Source organism: Aythya fuligula, chromosome 3 (genome assembly GCF_009819795.1).
Source record: "Aythya fuligula isolate bAytFul2 chromosome 3, bAytFul2.pri, whole genome shotgun sequence".
Classification (NCBI taxonomy): Eukaryota; Metazoa; Chordata; class Aves; order Anseriformes; family Anatidae; genus Aythya; species Aythya fuligula.
Window position 1 is genome coordinate 21,837,901 of NC_045561.1, and position 24,561 is coordinate 21,862,461.

A 24,561-nucleotide genomic window follows, 5' to 3' on the forward strand; every position below is an offset into this window, starting at 1 on the left:
ATTGCCTTAACTGCTGCTGAAAAGGGATCCTGGGGGAATGGAAACACTTTCATTCTGCAGCACATATAAATGGTTGTCCATACTAGCTAAAGCCTCTGCAACACAGAGACTCTTCTTTGCTTGAGGGGATAACACAAATATGTACAATCAAATATTACATCATTATGGCTTGTTAATTGGGAAAATTATGAGCTTTTATTTACTACTGCATTGCAAAGAGTAAGAACATTTTTATTCATTTTATATAGGTAGGTATTTATACCTTCTTTAACCTAATTGTCATAGGCTAATCTTTGTCAATAATTTGTTCCTTCTGCTTTCTGTCTTATTTTCTGTGAGGAATGATTTAAATCTGAAAACAACTATTGAGGGTTTTTTTTTGTTTGTTTCTTTGTTTTTTAAGATAGAGTAGTCCAATTTTATGGAAGGCTATTCTAGAAGTGTACAAAGAAGGACTTGAGCATTAAAAGTTGATAAAAGTTCTGAGATTTAGACTTCTAACTGCAAACCACCCTAAAAAATGACAGAGGAGTTTATCTTTTCACTCAGGCTATCAAACATCTCCTCTTTATACAGTTCAGGTTACAGGAGAAGTGGCCAGAATCAGCTTCTGCTGTAAATTTGCAAGATTTCCATTGACACCTCACTGTAAATGGGAGCAGAGTTCAAACTGTCTGAAACAACTAAAAACTCAGAGAGACCATCCCTCTGACCAGAAATGTCATTTTTCTAAATGCACATAGTGAAAAGTACTATGAAATATGAAACAGTAGGAGTAAATGTGACATTTCACAAGGTAATCCCCTTGTCAGGTAAGCAGTTTTAAAAATTCATGCTGTTCAACATGTTGAATATCTTCTAGGACAGAGAATTTTTTTCCTGCATTAAAGCGTCTGATAATGCCCTCCCTGGTTTTCCTGTTGGTCACCTGCCCTGATATTCCAGTATCTTGCCTTTGCTTTCATCAGTGTGTGACAAAATCAGTTCTTGAGGAAAAACAAATACATATTTCAAAAAAAAAATCACTTCTTCCATTGGGAGTAAGAGCTGGCACCCACATGTGTCTACAGTGGATTTTCACCAGCACAAAGCAAACTGCCCTTAAGTGGAATTCTGACTGAGAGGTTGCAAAGTGACAAGGCTGCTTTTAAACTCAAACAAAAAAAAAAGACATCAAAAACATGCAGTTGCAGAATGAATGTAGAGCAAAGCCTGTTGTATTTTATTTTCAAACAAGCTACTTACTTTCTAGGAGAAAAAGAGGAATATAGGTTGAAGCCCCTCCGAAAACACTGACGATGGTGATGAAAAGGTCATGTAAAAAAATCAGAACAAACTAAATCAAATGTTTTCACTGGAGCACTGCCATCACTTGCTCTGTTGTTGATGGCTTACCAGAAATGGGTCCTAATAGTAACTCAAACGCTGGTTTTATTTGAATGCTTTTTTTGTGTGATAATGAGCAACTGATAAAACAATGCAATACAAAGGATGTTCATATTCATTCATGTTGGGTCACAGCCAAATTCAGCTCCACATCCGAACTCCAAAAATACCAAAGTTTAGATATAGCCAGTGTTTTTCCTCTATTCATTCTAATATTAATAAAATTATTTCTAACTTCTATTTCACTTCTGGTTTCTGCTGGGAACTGGGAGAAGTCTTGAAATAGGCATATGTTCTACCAACCATTTGTACACTTAAACAGGAAGGGAAAATACTAAACCCTGGAACATGCAACGGGACTGAGTCAGAGTTGCAACTAGAACCTGAGTTTTGTACTTCTGGCCCTTTAGCTATTTTAAACACGTAGCCGTAACACTGAGTTGGCATGAGATTTTGCATTTCTAATATAAGCAATAATTTGACTTCAGTAGTCAAATACAACTCTATTTTCAGGAGTTGTGTAAGGACATAAAAGCCTTCCTGTAGCCTTGTTACTACCTGACCACATTTGTTTTGTGGTACAGCAAGAGATGTCTGACCAGGGGAGTCCTCCATGCATTGCAAAATGGTGATAACAGGTGAGAGGGTGAGGAAACTTGGTTCCAGGATTTTCTTCTAATTTAATAAATATTTCCATGAAGGTCCGTTTCCCTCCTCTGTCCAACATTCTGGACTCTTGACTAAACTTGGCTGCCTCTCGGCAGCACCACTCTGGTGTTATGGCACTGCACTCTTGCTGGTAAGGACCCTGCATCTCCCAGCCCCTATGTGCTGAGGAACAGCCTGCCCCTGCAGCTCCCTGACACTGCTCATGGATTTGAACAGCAGCCCCACAGCTTTCCACCAACCTTTGACCCCAGCTAATCCCATACAATGTGCTGAGATATAGAAGGATCTCAGCATTGCAGCCACCTGGCTCAGGAGGCTTCCTTTCATCCATGACTAAGTACCCAGGGATTTGCTTTCTCTCCATATAATGAGAGAGGAGAAGGAATGCAGCTGTTGAAAAAAAGGCTGTCAAGTTTTATATTCACTGAAGCTACCAGTACACTGAGATCTAGAGATGATAATCTCTTCTGCTTTCTGGAATAGTGCATCTTAACGTCTCTTTTCTTTGGCTATTGCTTAAAAATGATCAAGTACCTCAGAGAGCAAACTGTAAGAACAGATGATAAAAACACATTCAGTAAGAATATCTTATACCATTTTCCTCTCCCTGTTGGCACTAAAATGACTGTATGATCATTTATTTAAATCCTTAAAGCACAGAGCAATCTCATATGGATATCAGATGAACAATTTTCAACCAAAACCAAACCAGTGGCCCATTACCATCCATTTTAGGACACTGCAGTGGAGAGCACATTCTAAAACAATACAGAAGAGGAAAACCCCTCCCTTTCACAAATATGTCTCTCACCAGGTTCATATCTGCTCTGGACTAGGCTCAAGGTGGTGTGAACAAGGAGTCACAATGCCAAAGCAACCACACATGTCATGACATCCACCAGAACGCTATCAAGACAATGAGGAGTGGTAAGAGGTAGGTACAATTTGACAACTAGGATTGGCACAGAACACAAGATTTTATATCTAGGAACTGCCTCTTGAAATATCTGCTGGCATGGTGAAATACAGCTTATTTGTAAGGACCTGGCACTGGTGCTGCACAAGCTGTAGGAAAACATAAATAAACTGACACAAGTCAGCATAAAATAGCTTTGCTGATTCATATGGGCTGAAAATTGGCCCCAAAGAATTTGTAAACCTGGAGTATTGCTGAAACATCTTGTACCATAGGAATTGGCAAGACCAAGCTGTTTTCAAGGTCTGTTTTTGATCAACATCTTCAATTTTTGCTTTATAAATTATTTGGTCCCCTCCAAAATCAACTGTGTACACCTTAACCCTTATTTCTTTTCTGATAAAATTTCCAGGCTTGTTAATCAAAGCAAGACATGGGGTGCTCTATGCAGGCACAAACAACCCCATAACATCAGCACCCATCCATACCAGACTTCTCACTAATTTTTCAGACAGGGATAGCTGACATGATGCCTGCTTAAGCCCAGCTTGCCACCTGAACATCTAGAGTCGTGGCTCTAGCACTCTGGAATGTCCAACAGCACGGTGACATCCAGGGTTGCTCCTGGGCTAAGGGTTTCAGTCTGTTGGTTCTGCTGGGCAAAGAGGGAGCTGGTTTCCCTGAACCAGCTGTACTTACAGCTCTTGGTACCAATACTACTCCTTTTCAGCACACTGGCCAAGTACAGCTCTCAGGGATGTCTACCAAACAGAAAAGGTTTTCAGGAGTATAAGATTTGTGTGCCTCTTCTTTCTCCCTTCTCTAACATGGAGCAATACAGGAATTGATTCTGTGCACACAACATCAGTAAAACTCAGCCAGGTGCACAGCACATTCTTCAACTCCTACATCATATGGGAGGGGAGTAAAAGGCAGAGAGAGACAAGCCAGGCCAAATGCTGGCACCACAAAATACACATGGGATTCTTAAAGCCCATGGCATATATTATCTTGAAAAAGATGCCATTCATTCTTCCTCTAATTAAAACATGCAATGGATTCTCAGGCAGTTACACTTCATAAACTAGAATATCCTTCCCCATATTTCCCTGAGTTCACAGAACACACGCATCTGCAGACAGCATAGAAAAGACTGGGCAGGCTCATCTCTAATCATTATCTGACCTAAGTACTTGTCTTCGTAAGGATCTGCCACTCCACTTGGCAGGATCTGAACAGAGCAGCAAAGAACACAGCAACTGGTCCAGAACCCACATCATCACTACAATGGGCACAGACCTGGTCAGAGTCCTGCAGGACCTGCATGATAGTTTTGGAAGGAAATTCCACATTTCAGCTGAAAGGGACTGATACTTCATGTTCAAACAAGATGTTTTAGTCAGAGACCACACCACACTGCATGAACATCAAGCACAAACACTGTTACATTCCTGCGTAATGGAAAATTCATTCTATTGAACAGGCTTCAGTGAAGGAAAACTGAGTTGTATATGGTTTGCCCAAATAGCGATGCAACTGTGAGAACTGGATGGAATGCTTCATGGGAAGTTCTTCCAGAAAAAAAAAAATACCTTTTTTTGTTTGCTTTGTAACCAGAGAGGGGGTTGTTTGGGATAATATCAGCATTTTTTCAGCCTTCACACACTGTTCCACCAACATAGCAGCAGCTACAGAGCAGCACAGGGCATGCACACATTTGCAAGGTACTACCATCTCTGTCCTTGGCACAGGGGCAACGTCAGGGAGGGGGACATGACTGAGGCATTCTGCACTCCAGAAACAGAAGCAGCTCGGTACAGCAGCTGCAAGAGCACCCACAGGGACTGCTCTAATTTAAACTGGCCCCTGAGCATCTGAGAAACTGAGGAATAGAAGCAGAGATGGCCTCAAGCCACTGTTGTACTCTCTTCCTGAAACTGCAAGTTCTGAACCACACCAGAAAATAACAGCAGGTTGTGTTCTGCCCAGTTCTATTCCTGGTTCTCTTACAGTCTCTTCACCCAACAGTCTTTTTACTCAGACATCAAAAAGACCCCAAAACCGCAGCCCTGCTGCAAGCTATCATTGCTTGCTATATCACCTAAATAAGTACTAGAAAGAAGGAAATGGCTCGGCTTTTGATCATGTTTATCCCACCTCAAGTACTGAATTATGCGATTTCACTTCCATGGCATTGCATCTGAGAGTTACCCCCAGAAAACCAGGAGTTAGCCCCTCTTAGCACACAAAAATGATCAAAACTTGAGTTTTCATCTTGGCATCATACCAGGCAGTCAGAGCCATCACTGCTCGACATTTCCTAGCCAGAGGAGGAAGGTTAAGGAGGTAAAAGGCAAAGAATTCCTCCAAGTCTTACAATTAATGAATCTTATTCAAGCGTAGTGTGCTCATAGCAGGGCTGCCCTTGTGTGACAGACTAGATCAGCAGCATAAATGAAACTGCTCTTTGATATATGTCTTCAATGGGAAGAGCTGAGAAAGGGACATGAGAGGGGAGCAAAGTGGGGAAAAAGGTAATTCAGCATTTGCTCCATGACACATTGAACTCATAGAACCTGAAGCAGGGAGCCAGAAAGTCACCCATATTACACACACATGTGTAACAGCCTCTTAGGTGGTCAGGTCTGCAGGTGAATTGCTTTGGCAAATCTAGAGAGAAGGAAAGCATCCCCTCCTGGCACAGCTGGCCACCAAACATCTGTGATCTGATGGTGGAGCACAAGGTCTAGCTCAGCTGATTTCATTTTTCATTTTGACTCATTTACTTTAAATCTGAGACTTGGGAGGGATCAGATAGCCTCCAGATGTGTCATCAGATGCAATTCAGGTTTGAGGACATTGAAAGTTCAGGATTTGATTTCAAACCAAATCAAAGTTAGGGTTCTCTTGTAAATTTAAAAGTGACTCTCAGGAGAGTCAGGCTGGTAGAACCTCCCACGGCCCACAGTGTTCCTGGACACATTGCATGTTCTTAGGCCCAAATATCTCAACATTCGTGCACACAAACAGATCCCTAATCTCAAAACAATTTTAAATAGGAATACTTGTTTTATTGGCCAAAGTCTTGAAAACTGAATCAGCAATAGCTTCAGCATGTAATTGAAAGCATTTCTCCAACTGCTTGTCTTGCCTTTCATTATCAGTCACCCTGACTCCCCTTGCCAGCACTGAATATAGATCAATGCAAAAGAAAATGAAAACCTAGCACTGAACTTCACTGCATGGAAAGCCAGTACCCTGATAGCCTTTGGGCCTGACAACACAGGGCAGACAGACCACATCAAGAGCAGGCATTAACCATCTCCTCATTGAGAGAGCAACTTGCTTGAGCCCACGTGCAACATGTGCACTTGGCCTGGGGACAAGAGTTGCCTCACAGCCTCTGATCTCCCCCCCGGGAATCTTTTTGAGCTTTATTTACAGAGTTCTTCAACCTCCAAGAAAGAGAGCAAGCACACAAGAACCAGCAGTCATGAAGAGGCCTGCATGGTGCACTCCTCAGTGAAAGTAGTCTTCTCCTATGTGACTTCATTTTTCCATACATCCCCCCATTGCTACCATGATATAAACATACTGCCCTTCCTCACATGGGTGTTGCAAGCTTGTAAGACTTGATTACCACAACACTTAACTGCCTAAAAGACAACATTAATTTGTTTTAAAAGTGAACTTTGTACATTTATAATAACAAAACAAGTAAAATAACAACACTGATATTTAATGGTTTGGACTAGGGTGAGCAACTCGTCTTTTAGCAAAGACAAGAAAGCTGTGGTTTTAGCGTGATTAATCAAAACTAATGAGCCCCTAAAACCTTATGTTTCTCTCAATCAGCATACTATCAGCAGTGACACTATACTAGCCTTTCTCCATCAAAGAGCAGCCCAGGAGCCATCTAATGAACCTCCAGTGTGAGTGACTCAGAGTTTCTCCATAAAGTAAATCTTGCCTAAATTTCCAGACCAGATGGCTGAACTGTGAGACAATCCATCAGATGGCTCCAAAGTGTTTCATACAATTAAGGATATGTATTCTGGAAATGCCCTGGGCTTAGTCTATTTGTCCACAAATCTCTGAAGTTTTCAAAAACAAATCTGCCCAGACTCCTTTTGAATAAGCTTAATGATCTCACAGCCAACAGCAAGGGAACCAGACAGTAAGGAAAGCAAACTGAACACCTTTCTAATGCCTCCTCACCCCTCTAATGGGCAAGATAGTAATAGAACAGAAGATCAGCTGTTGATGAACATCATGAAATAGGATCAGTTTCAGAACAGCAAACACTTGGTGTGCATAGTGCTTTTCATCCAAGCAATGGAAACATGAATTCTACACTCCTCAAATATTTGTAATTATACCCACTATGCAGACAGCAGTGTGCCTCAGTTTTCCTACACAGCTTTTTCCCCATCCAGAAGTTGGCAAAAGAACAGCATGTACTGGAGCTGCCTTCCTTTTCCTCATTACTGACCCTCTTCTGCCTTTGTTTGCTTTCCATCTGCACCACCAACTGCCTAAGTGAGCGGCTCCCAAGCCCCTCATGATTTTCCAAGCTCAGGAAGACAGCTTGCCTTTTACACCAGGAGGGACAGATAGCTCCCACTGGAGGGGACAAGCTCAATGCTTCTCACTCTAGAACAATAGAGCTGCGTGGAGATCAACTGGGTACAAAACCATACCAACACATTGTCCTAACTACCCTTAGTCAGCTGTCACACCAACAGGAGTGTCCAGATACTGAGAAGAGGACTGTCTGCCCCACACATCACACCTCCCACATTTGTTTTTTAACTCTGGAGTAAAAGGAGAGAATTACTGCCTAAAATGTATGCCCAAAGAGACAGAAGGAGGAAAGGAACTGGACGGACTTGACACAGAGACTGAACTGCTGTAGCACAAAGCTAAAAACTAGTACCCATGTCTGAGTTCAACATTTCCTGCTTCTTGATGTGCTTTTGCTATCTGTTAAAGGGCAGCATGGAAATGAGCACAACACCATACCTGGATGAGCCAAATCCAGGGATTCCTCCTCTTTGATCTCGAAATAGAAAAACATGAGTTTGAGAGTGCTTACCAATAACTTGAGGTACACTGGGACATAAGGCATACTGCAAGTGTCTCCAAGACAAGGATATTTAACTAAATGAAATCTGTTAGACCTGAGGAAAAAAAAAAAAAAAAGCATGGCTACAACTGCAACCTGTGAGTAACCATATTCATCAGCTGTGGTTCCATGACTACTTCAAGGAAACCAGCTGCAGCCAAGACAGACTCATTTCCCACCCCTGACATGCCTTCCCATTTCCACTGGCAACTGGGAGCTGCATCAAGTTGTATTGTTTTTTAAATGTTTGTGTCAGCACTGGTAGCATGATCAGAGAGGCAGAGGTGGGAGTGAAGGGCTGGAATTGATTCTGGCATTGTCATCTCAAATTAAACTCATCTGCCTTTAAAAGATAAAAGTGACTTTTCTTCCTACCCCTCACACTGACCTTGTGCCCACATAGCCTCCTTTCCGGGCCAAGCTTCCCAGCACATTTCCTTTTGATCCTGCAACTCAAGGAGTTATTTTTTGTATGGCAACACTAATATCATACTTAACACTGCTCAATAGCCAAACAAGGGAAAAATCACATGCAGTTGAGAACTGTATTTGTTACATATGCTCAGATGAACAAATCAGGGCCCATCTCATTCATTAGCTTCAGATCCCGCACCACCAAACTGCTGGGTGTTTGTCCTTATCTCATTTCCACCTCAAGTTTTCCTTTGTGATATAATAACTCATACACTGAATATCCCCTCTTATTGTGCAAGATGCCTGACACAAGTTTTACTGGTCAAATAGCTAGGCACTACACTATACTGTAAGTTCAGCAAGCATGCCTTTAACAAAATAGCATCACCAAGCTTGAAAATGCAAGTCAAGGGTACCTTGCAGCCTTTAAAACCATGGGTTTGTAGCAGATCAGAACTAAAAGGATGACAAGCATTACTACTGTAAATACCATGTTTTAAATCTCTCTCAGACTTGCCACTGAACTCAAGAAAAGTGCACAGGGATGTAACAGGAGCACTTACAGGGAGGCTGCTTGCCTCTTTGCATTACATTGCACATGAGCCCACCTCAATCAGTCACTAGTTGGAAACCTCACAAGCTCAAGATGACTTAAAAGTAGTGTCACACAAAGGCTGGGTATTGTGTGAGCTCCCTTCCAGTTCCTACAAATTCACCACCACGTTTTGTTCAAGCTGGGAGATGCACCAACAGGCAAGAACTGCAGGAGCCACACTGACAGAAGTGTCACCATTCCCACCAGCAGACATTCTTGTGTTTCTTCTTGAATCAGTGTTGGACAAGGCTGGCAGGTTTAAAAGGGTGAGAACTGACCTGATATAACCTTACACAGCCCAGTACTTTTGACCTGTCCAACAGTATTAAGTTTATAAAATTTTCATGCAGATTACTTGCAAGTGAGTTCAACAGTCACAAGAACTTATTTTAGGGTTACATAGGCAGTTGCATGAAGTTCAGAGCTTGAGAAAAAAAAATCTCTAATTTCTCCAATATATATTTGGGATCTTCTCACACAAGCTGTTTCACAGGCTGCTCACAAGCTACCTGCGCTTCACATTCTCACCTCCCATGATCTCACCCTACCTATAATCTCTGAAAAAAAAATAAAATAAAACCACACAGCTCCCGATCCACTTTCAACCTTCTTTACATACACCTTCTTTCCCCAAGCTCATGAAAAACACCTTCCCCAGACAGCTGCTTCAAAGAAATTCTTGCCTACAGTAGCTTTGATAAACAGCCTATATCTATTAGATAGCATAACTGGCGATTCTGTGATATAGTCCCCAGGTACCTTTCCCTAACATTTTATTACTGTCATTATTGAGCAGAACTGCAGATGAAAATCAGTGATATGATGAAGATAAATAGGAAAAGGCAAATAAACTCTATATGCATTGTGCCACTGCCTTTCTTTCAAAGACAGACAGCAAGCTGCAATATGCTGAGCTCCATTCAGTATGTGACCCAGTGGATTAGTGACACTGGGCATTATCAGCTGCCTAGCTGCAGCTGGGGTGTCAGGAACAGGTGGGATTATATAGGGAGAAGACTTATTTAGCCCCTGCAAGTAGTATGGAGGTTGGCAAATCACTTCATCCTGTTCTAAATCTGCAAGGTGTGACATTTTGGCTGACACAGACATCTCCCTTATTTTCTTTTTGATTGAAACTTTGGACAAATTATGATATGTGCAGTTTTATATATTCCAACTCTGACAGTTTCAGATGATGGCCCTCCCTGCATAGCAAAGTATGTAATTCAAATCTCAATTTCATAGGGCAATTGCAGATTACAGCTCTGAAAAGGTCCCAGTTTCTTCCCCTTGTGTCTGAGGTGAAAATGAAAAACAGAGGGGAACACTCAATAGAGACTTTGCTGATGGGATCACCTACAGTTTTCTCTGTTGGTACTGATCACAGCTTATAAATTCAGACAAGAAGAATTATTTTTATTAAATAGCATCCCACAAGCCAAATGATTTCTCCATCCTACAGCAATCATGAGAGTCAGAAGGATCTTAAACATAAGCAATGTAGCTTGAAACATAAGCACCTGAAAACAATGCCCAGATCCTGAATTACACAGCTAAACTTCTCATTTAAAATAACAGGCTTAGATTGTCATTGACTCGGCTTGTCATCTAGCATAGATTAGAACAGCACAGTATAAGGCAGTATTTGTTCTTCACAGCATGGACACAGTACACAACAGACTCTGATTCTCTCCTAAAAGAAACTCTGTGTCCTTTGCTTCTATCTTTGACCTGTTACCCAACTTCTGTAAATTGCTCCTCTACAAGATACATCAACTGGATGTACCACAGCTCTGCCTCTAATGCAGGAACTACTTTCAAGCTTGAACTCATGATCAGCCCAAAGAGCTTTGAGAAGCTCAACCTGTCGTGTTAATTCTGAGTAGGAGATTCCACATTTAGAAGGGAGAATAATTCATGCTGCCAAGAGCACAGAGTGCCTTCACCTGGGCCTAACAAAGAAGGATTGCTTGACTGGACCCCAGAATCTAGGATACACCCACAGGGACCTGCAAAGCAGCCATTGTCAGATAAGGTAATCATCTACAGTCTGACAGCTCCATCCAAGCATAAGGAGCACTTAAGGAAGAAGATTCCTCAAGGGCAAAGCTTTGTGGCCTTTCACAGGAGAAGACTGATACCATGAATGCGGGACTCCTTGCAACAGACAGAGCCCACCAGCATGAGTAAAGCTGGTGGCAGCAACATCCAAAACTGATGGGAAGATGGATGCACACTATCGTGAACACTGTTCCAGCCTCTGAGGCTGTTGCCTATCATGTCCCAAAACAACATCTATACTTCAACCCAAGCTGGGCCACAAGCACACTGATCCACAGAAAGAACAGTCTCAGCAATGCTCCTTTCACAAGTAATACTTAAAGAGGACATGATGAGCTGAGAGCTTCTTTTTATTGCTTGAAATAGGGAGAAACACTAAAATGGGAACTGGGAAAATGATCCTGAAGAAGGCATTTAAGGGAATAACCGTAGGTCAGAGAGATGAGATAAAGGTTTTCAGACTCTGCCAATTCATCTAAACAACACTGTGGTCAGGGCCTAAGGGCTTTGGGATTTTCATCTACATAATCTTCGTGTTTATTAGACTGGCAAGTTTTCAGTTTTGCTTTTTTTTTTTTTCTTCCTCTTGGCAAAGTTGTACTTGTAAAAGGAGGAGTGTTTCAACTGAAGTGGAAAAAAACAGTCCCTCCCTGCTTCCCTCAAATGCATACAGAGGACACTAAAAGCACACTGCAGCAGCCAATAGCTGGTGTTATTGGCATTTTCTAACCTGTCTCCTAGCAGATCAGGTGGAAAGGGTCTCTGGTGTTTCTTCAGCTATGGTTTGATTGACCAGCTCTTGCTGAACCACATTGTTTCTGTAAGTACTTCTGTAAACAAGCTAATTAACAAACCCCTATTGTTGTAGGGATAGATTGTATTCAGTGCAGATTCCACAGCTAAATGCGTAAACTGTCTAAATCAGACTGGAGTAATCACATCTACCTCTGATACAGCATCCAGTGGAGAAAGGATATTAGGCTTCTTTTTGTTCACAATCTTTTTTGCTTCCCCTCAAACCTGATGGCCCTCTATGGCAACAATTTATTGAACTAATAGTCTGAAGGGAGTCAGACTGGGAGCAGGCAATACTAAAATGGAAATGGAAGAGGTAACTGGAGATTACCTTAAACCCAGATTCATGTGGTACAATTATTACTGCAAATTCAGGAGTTCAGAGGGGACACCAATGTGCTATTCCTTCTCACCAAGCAAGAAGGAGCTATTTAGAACAAGCAACATTCAGTTCAGTTTAAAACAACAACTTAGTTGTGAAATTATCTTGACTTGCTACTTACAGCTTTAAACATAAGCTGCAATGAACCACCTTCAGTCTGCAGTTGTGAATTCTCATGAGGACAGCCAGTAAGATCTGAGATTTTCAGCAAGGCATTTATAAACACACCCCTTTGCTAGGATAGCTGAGGAACATTTACTGGGAAAGAAAAAGGAGAAATGAACGCCAAAGAACTGAATGTCTCTTTGGATTGATTTATTCCCCAGTTCACATTCTTAGGCATTGAATTATCCACCCTCCATATGAAATGATGTATTTATTATCTTTTTTCCAGACATCCCAGAACATATACCAAGAAGTCTCCCTACAGAGAGCTCTCAGTCCAATGACATCTGTAAGGGAAAGGGCACAAGCAAACCCAAACTTTTGCCTTTTTCTTAACTTAATGCACCAGCAAAACAACTTGGGTCTGCATACGCTTCCTTAACAGACATGTTTAAAGACTCAAAATGTTAAACATTACATGTGCAATTATAGGCATGAGAATGGTTTAGGAGTGAACATGTGTACTGCATACTACCACAAAATTATCTGTTGGGCTAGAGATTAAACTGGTGCTTCTGTATTACTGCTGCTGCTTTTTCTGTTCTCCAGAGGACTTCAGTGTGTGTATTTGTTCTGGGAAGAATCCAAACAAGTTTCAGTCACTCATCCTATAAAACCACAATAACTGAATCAATCTTGAAAAGCATTTCTTTTTTTAAATAAATACGTGGAGGAAACAGTACTTATTTACTTGTCCCTTATTAATGGTCACTAGTGCCTTCAAACCTGAAGCAATCCTGCTTCAACTGTAGAACTAAATGGAAAGTTAGTTAACATTATTGACAAGAAAACAGTGGTCCACTACTGGCCAGGAGATTTATTGCACTGCCAGAATTGCTTCTACCAGAAGAACAGCCAATTAAACAAATATGCAATTTTCTGTAGGTTTTTGCCTATAGTTGCACTGGTGAAAGGACACCAGAGCCTTGCCCTCTGTACATAAGGCACATCTCATCCTTTCTTTTTGTGATTTTTCTGGAACACTTATACAGAACTTTCCTACCATGCAGAAATGCTAGCAGAGAAACAAGAATATCTCATAAGCACACCCAGAAAGTCTTATGTCTTAATTGGAAGACTAACACTATTTCATAGATACTCTGCTAAATTATTCCCTACCTCATCAGGTAAGACACATTTGAAGAGCCCCAGACATATAAAAATCACTGTGATATATAACAAATATAAGGCTGAGAATATTCAATGTAATCTATATTTGAATTGCCCTGCTGATAAGGAGTGTGGTCTTAACACACTTGATTTCATGCCCAAGGTCATATTAGATGACCCTGCTCTCTGTTTCACAGTCAGTATTTCAGTAAACATAATGAATCCTTCCTTCTCTCCTCATTCTAAATGGGGCTGACTGTGGAGACTGGCAAGAAAAATTACAAAAACAAATAAGACTTTCTGAAAAGATAAATCTGAAAAGTAGCAAGACATTGGAGTTGCTAAATGAAGGCATATTAGAAAGCAGAGAAAAGGAATATGGACTGTTATCATCCATTTCAGCACACTTCTGAATACCACAGATAGTGACACCACTTAAATATTTTGCTGATCTGAGATCTAAACAGGCTCAGATTCATATATACAAACTCCTTACCACCTCCAGTCAAGACTGATTTGATTCTTATTTACTGGGCAAAAGTGCCTCTGTATCCTGACACTGATCACTTCCTGTTTCCAACAACACATAAATATTAACCCAGACTTTCCACAGGCATTAAATCAGTTGTACTCCATGCTGTGGAAATCATGAGCTTGATAAATCCCCTGCCCTTCAACCAGACCTGACTGGAGGTTACAGATGAGTCACTTTTAAATTTACTCACATAATAGCTAAGTAAATTGGAAAGAGCATTTCCAAACACAGTAACACCATTAACACATCAGTTACCCAAGTGAATTAAGACACTTAGATATCTTCTTTACTCTATGGCAAGTTGAGGTATCATTTAAAGAAATTTCAATTATGGGAAGAATTAGTATACATGCACAACCTTAAAAAAAAATCCATCATGTACGAAGAAGGGCTGCTAATATTTATGCCCTGCAGAAGCTTGCTCAGAGTTTGATTACAACAGTCCAACTTTCTGATTTGTGAATTACACTCAGTATTTCCAACTGAATCAAAAGAAGGAGAAATGGCAGAGGAGATAAAAACCAATTAGAAAGCTGAACTGTGGTACTGAGTTTAATCAGAAGAAAGAACATCCAAGGTTCTGCAAACAGTTTGGTCCTTCAGAAGCAAAGAAGGGACTTGCACACAGCCAGTTACCATTCTTAAAACATGAGATTTATCAGCCAAACATATTCTGAAGCAGCAGATCTGCCTAAACCCACAAGGAGGTCAGATCTTTGGTGCTCAGTTGGCAGGCTTATGGAAACAGTGTCAGAAGAGGAATGGATGACTCGAAAGCTGGCCTTCAAATATTTCCAAAAAATGGTTCAGGAAAGCTTTACAGCAGCAAATTTGGGAGGAGAGGTTTCTAACAATTTCTGGCATAAAGTTTGAAGAAGTAACACTGCTTCCCAGCATTCAGTAACCCAACGTACTGACACATTAGGCCCTGAAAAACAATCCCTCCCCATCTTAAACTAGATTCAGCACTGGAAGGAGATTGGCCTCTGAGTGAGAGAGAAGAACCAGTGAACACCAACAATTTAGAAAGTAACAGGGAAATACCTGTGAATTGTCCCAAAAGAATTAGGGAGGGCTCCTCTAAAGAGGGGATAAGGCCAACAGCCCCACTGGAGTGCCTCCACACCAGTGCATACATTATGGGAAACAAGTAGGAGGCATCAAAAGCCACAGTACAATTAGAAAACTATGATCTAATTGCTATCACAGAAACACACTGGGATGAAACCACAGTTGGGAAAGTAGATAGAACAGATGGCTACAAGCTTAACAGAAGACACGAGCAGGGAAGGAAGGACAGGGGTGCTGCCTCCTTTTGTTTTGCACGTACCTTAACACAGCTTCCAGGAAAGCCTGTCCCATGATCCCCCCAGGCACAGAGAGGAGCCTTACATCCCTTCCCTGTTTAAGAACTGGTTAGATTGTGCACAGCTGCCTCTGATAAACAACCACAGACAGCTTGAGAACTTGTGGGTAAAAATCAAGGACCAGATAATCAAGGACACCTTGTGGCTGAGACCTGCTGCAGGCCACCTGATCAAGGGGTGGTGGCTGATGAGGCCTTCTGGCTTCAGCTGCAAGAAGCAGAACACACACATGCTCCCATCCTGGTGGGGAACTTCAACCACCCAGGTATCTGCTGTGGAGGCCACCCAGCAGGCTGTGAGCAATCCAGGAGATGCCTGGTGTGTATCAAGGATAATTTCCTGGTCCAGGTATCAGACAAACCAACCAGAGGAGAAGCGTTACTGGACCTGGTGCTCATCAGTGCAGATGAACTCATTACAGAGGTTAAGGCTGGAGGCAGCCTCAGCTGCTGTGACCATGCCCCAGTTGAGTTTATGGTGTCAAGGAATATGGGCCTGGCAAAGCATAAAGTCAGGACTTTAAACTTTCAAAAATCCAAAAATCAAATCCAGCCATTTAGGGAATTAGTAGATGAAATCCCCAGAGAAACTGTCCTTAGGGACAAAGGAACATATCAAAGCTGGCAACTCTTTAAGGACGTGTTTCTTAGAGTGCAAGAACGTCCCCAAATGTAATAAATCAAGCAAGAAAGGCAGGAAACCAACACGGCTGAGCAAGGACTTGCTGGTCAGACTGAGGTTTAAAAAACAAATGCACAGGTGGGAGAAGCAGGGACAGGTAGCTGGGAAGAGTACAGGGATGCCATGCAGATGTGTAGGGATGGGATCAGGAAAGCCAAGCCACAGCTGGAAATGAACTCGGCAAGGGATGCAAAGAATAACAAGGAGGGATTCTGTAGGTACATTGACCAGAAAAGAAAGGTCAAGCAGAGTGTAACCCCTCTGATAAATGAGAAGGGGGAACTGGTAACAACAGCCATGGAGAAGGCTGAGGCGCTCAACAACTTCTTTGCCTCGGTCTCCACTGGCACTCAGGCTTCCCACGTCTCTCAAGTCCCCAGACCTCTAAGTGAGGGCAAGGGGAGCAAAGTCCTTCCCACTGTAATCAAAGAGCAGGTTTGGGACCACCTGATGGCACTGAACAGGTGCAAGTCCATGGGGTCTGATAACCGCATCCCAGGGCCTGAGGGAGCTGGCTGATGGAGTTTCCAAGCCTCTCTCCAACGTATTTGAGAAGTGCTGGCAGTCAGGTGAAGACCCAGTGACTAGAAAAAATGAATCACTCCCATTTTTAAAAAAGGTAGAAAGGAAGACCTGGGGAACTACAGACCGGTGAGCCTCACCTCTGTGCCTGGAAAGATCATGGAAAAGATCCTCTTGGAAGCAATGTTAAGGCCCATGCAGGACAAGGAGGTGATCTGGGATACCCAGCATGGCTTCACCTAGGGCAAATTGTGCCTGACCAACCTGGTGGCCTTCTACAATGGAGTGACTGCATCAGTCAGCAAGGGAAGACTGACTAATGTCATCTACCTGGACTTCTGTAAGGCCTTTGACATGGTCCCACATGACATCCTGATATCCAAATTGGAGAGAGATAAGAAAATGGAGCCAGAATATTCTGAACTGCATAGAAGAATAACACATGGCCACTTTTGTGTCTCTGACCCTCAAATGTTTGTCTCTAGCAGCAAGTATATAGCAAAACCAGAAAAAGAGCTGGGAAAAAAAAAGTATGTTCAGTTCATTTACTTTTCCTGGGAGAAAAAACAAATCACCTAGCTCTACTTATCATGTCCAGCACTTAAGCAACAGTTGGCTTTTCACAGTTTATATACTATTTATTATACTTGCATCTTTCCTCCATCTACCGTAAGAGAGCTCCAGAACAATTTATTTCTTGATTATCATACAGACTGTCTGCCTTTGAGACTCTGATGTGTTTCATAGGAAAGGGAATGTGAGCACTTGAGAAAGAAAAGTGCCTGATAATTGTGGCAGGATTATTATTTTTTTCCTTTACTAGTAATTGAAATACAGTCTTCCTTGGGTAGCTGCATCTTCTGTTAAACCAAATATTCAAACCCTTGCAAATAGGACATGATTGAGACAACTACTTCTACAGTAGTGTTGGCCACATTGGAACACATTCCCATTTTCCTACCTCCCAATGAGTTTCAAAATGAACTTAGTACCTGTAGTTTTATGGCTTTTAGAAGAAATCACCATAAAATATTTATGTAAAACAAAAATTCTGATGCTTATTAAGAACTGTTGTCCCTTGCATCTAAAAACAGCAACAGAAAAATTAAACTTTTTTTTTTTTTTTTTTTTTTTTTTCCCCAAGACAGGGAATTTGGGGCCATCCTGTTACATTTTTATTCCATTACAGCCCACCTGAAATCTTCTGAGTCTATTTTTACACGGATAATAATAATACTTAGTATTTATAGAGCACACTACAAATAAAGACACACCATCCTTTTGTGAAGTCAGGAGGGAAATGCTGGACAGCTATGGAAACAGGGCACAAGGTTAAGTGTCAGAGTCCATCCTAGAGTATGGATCTCCTGGTTCCTCTGCCTCGCACTCATTCCTGAATTGTCAATTTTCCAAGGAATGTTAAAGCTTGCTTGGAAAATGTGATTAGTACATTTTTAGCTTGGTTTTCCTTGGAAAAAGGTTAATGAAACTACACTGTTTGCCAACCCCACTCCTAAGTAACCTTCAAATCTTCTAACTGGTCTCAGCCAAATTTGACAGGATTAACAACCTCAAAGATTGTCCTGCATTCCTTGCTTTTTGGAAAACGTACAGCCGAGGCCTTAAGGTTAGTGTCTCCAGACAAGAACTCAGTTGCTGTATACTCTACTTGGCAGCATGTAACCAGACAGCACAGCCATTGGTATGTATGTACACACACACGTATTTATTGACAGACTGACTGGCACATGCACAGCTGTGGGCTAGCTATTTCCTACCACGTGGGCTTCTAAAGGTGGCAGTGAGGACAAGAAGCAGGGCAATGGCAGCACACAGCTTTCAGCATGCTCTTTGGGGCAGCTCTAACAGCTGACATGCTTGCCAGGGCTAAGAGGCATTGTGCAGCCATGCTTAGTCTGCAAGGAGCTCTGGGTAGGTTTAACAAGGTTCAGAAAGAAAAAAAGCACACCCAGGCAGAGGAGCGTGCACACAGCTTCACTGGTCAGAGCGTGGTGAGACATAGATGTTACAGCACTTTCTTTACCCACAGATAACCATGTGCTTAAACACAGACAACCATTCTGGTGGCTCCAGACAAGAAAGCCCAGAGATGTGAAGTCATCTTCTTCAGAGACGTAAGGTCATCTCTCTTGGTCCCTCCACATCTGGGCTTCTAGAGTGTCTCTGTCTCCAAGGCAAAGGACAGATGTTGTCAAGACCTCTACATAGTGAAGAATACAATGTCCTATGGCTAGCACACTTTCTAAACATTTTCAACAAGGAGATATTTTTGATAGCAATGTACATAGACACAACTTATTTTTAATCCAGGGCAGGGTAGAAAAAATATTCTAGCTCTATCTCAAACTGCAGAACTGTCACAAAAACATCTTTCCTTTGCAGCCAGTTCAGCTTGGAGCAGGTAAGATCTCAATTTTTCAAAGATCTTAAGGATCACCAGATATATCACAATCAGAAACACTTTATTTTAGCAAATACCTTCAAATCTGATCTGGATCAAATAAATAACTTGGTTGCAAACAAAACTAAGTCAGACAACATCTCTTCTTCCCCCACTTTAAGATGTGTGTAAAATGCATATTAGCCTGAAAAAAAAACATATATATATACTGCTTTGTATTCAACAACAAGAGTGCGCAATGAGGCAGAAACAGAGCTGTTACTTTGCAGTCTGACTTGAGAATAGTGATTGCTTCTCCAAAGAAAAGTAGTGATACTCAAATATGAGTGATGAGCACCAAAACACCTATTAGATGAGCTGGCTTAAGAGCAAACAGAGATACGTGGGGAAATGATCTTCTCTACAGGTCCCTTATGTACTATGCCATCTTCCTGAAAAAAAAAAAAAAAAGAAGGAGAATTTAATTTTCATAAGACAATCAATCCCTGGCTCCCCTCCAGATCTGCACAAAATGCTGTTAAAAAGACAGGATTTTTTTGCATGTGACAATGGATATTTGTCCAAAAGATGACTACTGACACACCAAACTAATTTTGAATTGTCACCATATCTGCTGCACGTTTGAACTTCTTTCCTCTGGAAAGCAGAGTATCAGAGAAGGGGAAGGGTGCTCACCAGCAGCTCATGCTAGAATGGAGTAGGGATGCAAGGAGCATACAAGCTCAAACCTGTACATAGGCTTTGCAGCCTCTGCTGCAAATGGTAACTGCTAGTGGAAAAAATAATGACAGGCTATTTTTGGTGGGTTTTATCTAGTCTTTTTGTTTGTTTGCTTATTTTCTGTACTCTGTGCTTCAAGCACAAGTGAATCATTCCTGTATAATTTAAATAACTTAAAAAAAAAAAAAAAAAAAGACTGCTCAGTTCTAAACCACAGAACAGGACATTTCAGGTGTTTCTCAATCAAATAACACCTAAAGCTTCATATGCAGGAGAGAAGGCAGGACTCAACCACACCCTGAGATCCTTCAGTGCCTGAAATACCACAATGACCAGCTTCAAAAGTCACTCAAACTTAGCTGGAAGTGTTCCTCTGACTATAATTACATTTTATTAAAAAAAAAAAAAAACTTGTGCTTGAACAAAACAAATTAACCCATCAACACTTGATAATTAAAATGAACACATCAAACTTGGGCGCCTTTCAATTACTACAGTTTTTTTAAGAAACAAAACTGATAGTACTGAATCTGTCAAATAACTAAAAGGCCCAGAACATCACATTTCACAAAAAGACTGGTAAAAGAAAAAGACTGCTGAAAATCCATTCTCATTGACAAGGAAACGCAAGCATGTGAGTTTTGGTGATCCGTACTTCTGCTGAGAATATCCCTGGTGCACCAGGCTGCCCTGAGACATAGAGAATGCAATGTGAAAAGGACAAAGGCAGGCAAGCCACAACAACCTGTTATGAGACACACCACATCTGCAGAGAAAGCTCTCACTGCTATTTATCTCAGACCAATGCAGCCCAAAGCGGATTTGTGCAACAAAGAACTGAATTGTGCAAAAACACCGGTAAAATTGAATTCAGCCTGGATGGTTAGCCAGGTAAAGGAGTTTAGAGAATACTGGAGTGTAGGAGAATTTCTAGGGATGAATCATGAACTTGTCTATAGAGTCAATCCTTTGGTTTGCTTCTCCTTTTAACAGTTAAATGTAAGATATGACAACACGATCATCTGGAATGTGTGTGAGATTAGCTCACTGCTCTTAACAGTGATGGATGTAAATTCACAGCAGCATGGTTGACATCTGCAAACCAACATCAGCTTCACACACAGTTAAATATACGTTTGTTCAGTGGTGCTGTTAAGGACATTCGGGGAGCTGATCAGGAACAACTAATTTATTTATTTATTTTTAATAATGGCCTTGGTGCAGACTGAGGGTAAAATTACACCTGCACTTACACTGGCCATGAACTTTTCTAGTTCATTGCCTATCCCTGTTGTAGAGAAGGTTTAGGATGTGTCTTTCAAATCTCGCTCCTTCTTAACGGCTTTCCTCAGGAAAGGAGAATGTGCTATGTGCTGCTCCCAATGACCTTCAGCATTCCTCTGTACCTTGGGAGTGACTCTGTTACAAAACTGTTCTGTATAAACGAGAAAAAAAATAAATGGGTTATACCAGCAAGGCAGTTTACAAAGGGCCTGCCTGCTTGCTTTCACACTGCTTTTACTATACAACTTCTATTAGTCCTCCACTTTTATCAGCATTAATTCAGTGAACCAGACAGAAAAGAATGAATGTTTGGTAAAGGCATGATATGGCAAGGGGGACACGTAACAATTTTAATCTGCAAATCAGCAGAAAATTTACAGGGCATATATCAATACAGATTTTTCATGTGTGGAACATCTTTAAAGGTAAATTGTCCTACAGAATCATTTATTTATTTATTTATTAAACCTGTATGTTAAAAATGCACACTTACCAGCATTTGAAGTCTGTTAAAACATGAACATTTTCCCCAAGCTTTCACGCAGTACTTAGGTTCCACCTAGTGGCTTTCAATGGCAATAATGTCAGCCTGAAGACTAAATGGGCTTTTTTTTTTTTTTTTAATTGCCCAACTGCTTAACTTTCAAAATCTATATGTTTAGTTGCAGAAATATTCTGAGAGTCTTCTCCAGACACTTAATTTATCTTTCCATCTACCTAAAAGTTCTCTTGGTCCTCTGATGGGAACACTCCAGCTACCTTTATTCTAGTTTAAACATCTAAGCAAAATAGTCTTAAACTAAAGCTTATTCCCGTGCAAATGTGACTGAGAGGATGGGCTAGCTAAGGGCATTAGCAGCTTGCAGACAGGAGCTATGCGGTGCTGTTATGTCTGTTAAACATAGCAGTTACCACATCCATCCCACGCCATGCCTCTGCAGGATAATGCCTGGTCACTAGCAGAACTTAGTTGGTAACAAACCTGTCAGCACCAGGGAGATCTGCCTCATTTAACAACTGACATTTTCAGCACAGACTCCCTTTACAGTCAACTGAGAAACAGGCAAGTTCTAGACCATGATTCAGACAACCTACTTTAGTGGTTTCCCTTCAGGTGAAATCTGTGAGAAGTTTCTCATTTCCTCATTTCTATTATAAAGAGAAGCTAAAGGTCTTACTGATGGCATGGTCTCTCCATCACCTCTTGAATCCTACCCAGGGTGCCTGACAAAGACTGTGTGCTACACTGCATAGAGCTCCCAGTGAGCTTGAAGCAGACAGTAAGGGAATCTAGAGGCAGGGCAATTATGGCATTTACAGACTTTGCACCTAAAAATCAACATTGACAAGTAGCCATACCACCACAGAAAACTTGATTTCAACACTGTTCAGTCCTCAGTATACATCTCATCCTGATGTTCAGCTCTGATAGATTGGTTAAAGTAGGTTTGTTTTACTGTAGGAAGAATGTAAGACCATTCTGCTCCTATCTAGTTTAAAGGGAAAGTTACAACACAAGCTACAATTATATTTCAGTTCCCCCTTGCAGTAACAGAACACTCACCCCAGGCATTTTAGCCCTCTTTAGAAGAGTTTCACCAGCTCTAAAGAGTCACCAACTTCAAAGGGAAGGAGAAAAAAAACAACCATCAAAGAAATGTGAAACTTCACAAATATATCAGCTGCCACATTAGAGGTCAAAAGCATTTTGATAAGATATTTTAAAGTAATTTTAGCGTCTTACATAAACAACAAGACAGAGTTCACCAGAACAGGTTTAGTTTGTCCACAGAGATAATAGCCGTTTAAAGAGAAGGTATAATAAAATAATAATAATAAAAAAAAAAGACCTAGCTCACAATCTGTGGAGTGGATGAAAGGTCTCTAATGCCTTAATGCAGCTTTTTCGCTGCCTTCTTATTTCAAGGAGCTTTATTTTTGGTTACGTGCAATTTGAGGCTTGTACCTAGCAAATTGTGGCTGCTTTTCTAGATGTGATTCCAGCGTTCAGCAGTACTGCCCAGACTCATTACGCCAGAGCAGTGTCTCCCAGTTTGGTTGCCTTTTCACCTTCTCCTAAGCTTTCATGGATGAAGACTTTGCATACAAAAGACCAGCTCTTGTATGCAAAGAAAAATGGAAAATCTTCAATGGTTTCAAACTTTCTTGTGCTGTAAAAAATGAAAAAAAGAAACGGAGGCTGTACAATATCTGTCGGGCTGTTGGTTTCAACATATGCTCGTGGTTTATTGCAAGAAAATTAAGCCCATTTTTCAGCAACAGTTATTTCACAAAAGCTGTTCGGATTTACAACACCAGTTGTAATCTCTCAGTGTAAGCTGTTTGGGGTTTTGTTTTGGGGGGAGGAGGGGGCTTTCACGCTGCACAGAGCATCGGGCAGCCCGACCTCACGAAACCTTCACTCAGCTTCTCCGTAGTGGGTTACGTTGCTAGGTGGTTTGGGGGCTGGAGAATACTTTAACAGCCCTTGAAGAAACACTTTCACAAGCCTCAGTTTGTCTCTGAAATACTTCTTACTGCAATAGTGTATTTAATTATGTGCAAATGTTAGTTTATTCTGCATTTATAGCAACTGCACACACAGTTGTCGATACACTGGGTACTTCAGCCATCCCTGGGCAATACGGCACAGGTGAGCGTGCTGTTTGAGGGGGCTCGGGCTGTGATTCCCATTCAACTAAGCTCTTCCACCTCAGGGTAAATTTTGGGGGACACGACTGAGGAAGGGCAGGAAGACTGAAACACCCCCAAGACCCGAGAAGCAGAAGTGTGGAGCCCGCAGCTCCCTGGCTCTGGCCTAAACGGCTTCCAGCCGCTGCCGAGCCCCGGGGGCAACCGAGGTGGCCCCGAGCTGGCCCCAGAGGGCGACGAAGCCTGGTTGGGGCCACCAGGAGCCCGGCTGGGGCCTCCACAGCCCCGGCTTCGGCGGGCGCCCGGGAGGGGCCGGTGCAAGGCAGGGGGCGCGGGTACAGCAGCTGTCGGCAGGGATAGAACTGATAGGTGGCTCCATAGCTCAGTGGTTAGAGCACTGGTCTTGTAAACCAGGGGTCGCGAGTTCGATCCTCGCTGGGGCCTTCCCAGCTTTTCCCGTCCATAGTTTGTTTTTTTTTTTTTTCCTGCCTTTTCTGAGGAGGTGATTCTCTGCCGGAGCCACTTCCCCGCTGCTGGGCGGGTCCCGGTTCTACCCCGCTCTGGGTGGAAAAAACACGCGTGGCCCCCGGGCAGCAGGAGCCGTGTCGGCCTAGGGCCGGCCTGGGGCCAAGGCTGTGTCCTGGAACAGCCAGTCCAGAAGATGGCAGCAGGAGAAAGCCCAAGGCGGTTCCATCTTAAGCTGAAGCTGCGAAATGGTGCAGTTGGCTTTGGCTCCATGTCAGCCTGAGGGGAGGAGGTG

At 42.0% G+C, this 24,561-nt stretch overlaps 1 non-coding gene across 1 annotated transcript; it reads left to right on the forward strand.

Moving 5' to 3' along the window:
• The first annotated feature begins 24,172 nt into the window (after positions 1–24,172).
• TRNAT-UGU lies at positions 24,173–24,245 on the forward strand. The gene has a single exon. It is a non-coding gene; the product is annotated as a tRNA-Thr (tRNA).
• The last annotated feature ends 316 nt before the right edge of the window (positions 24,246–24,561 follow it).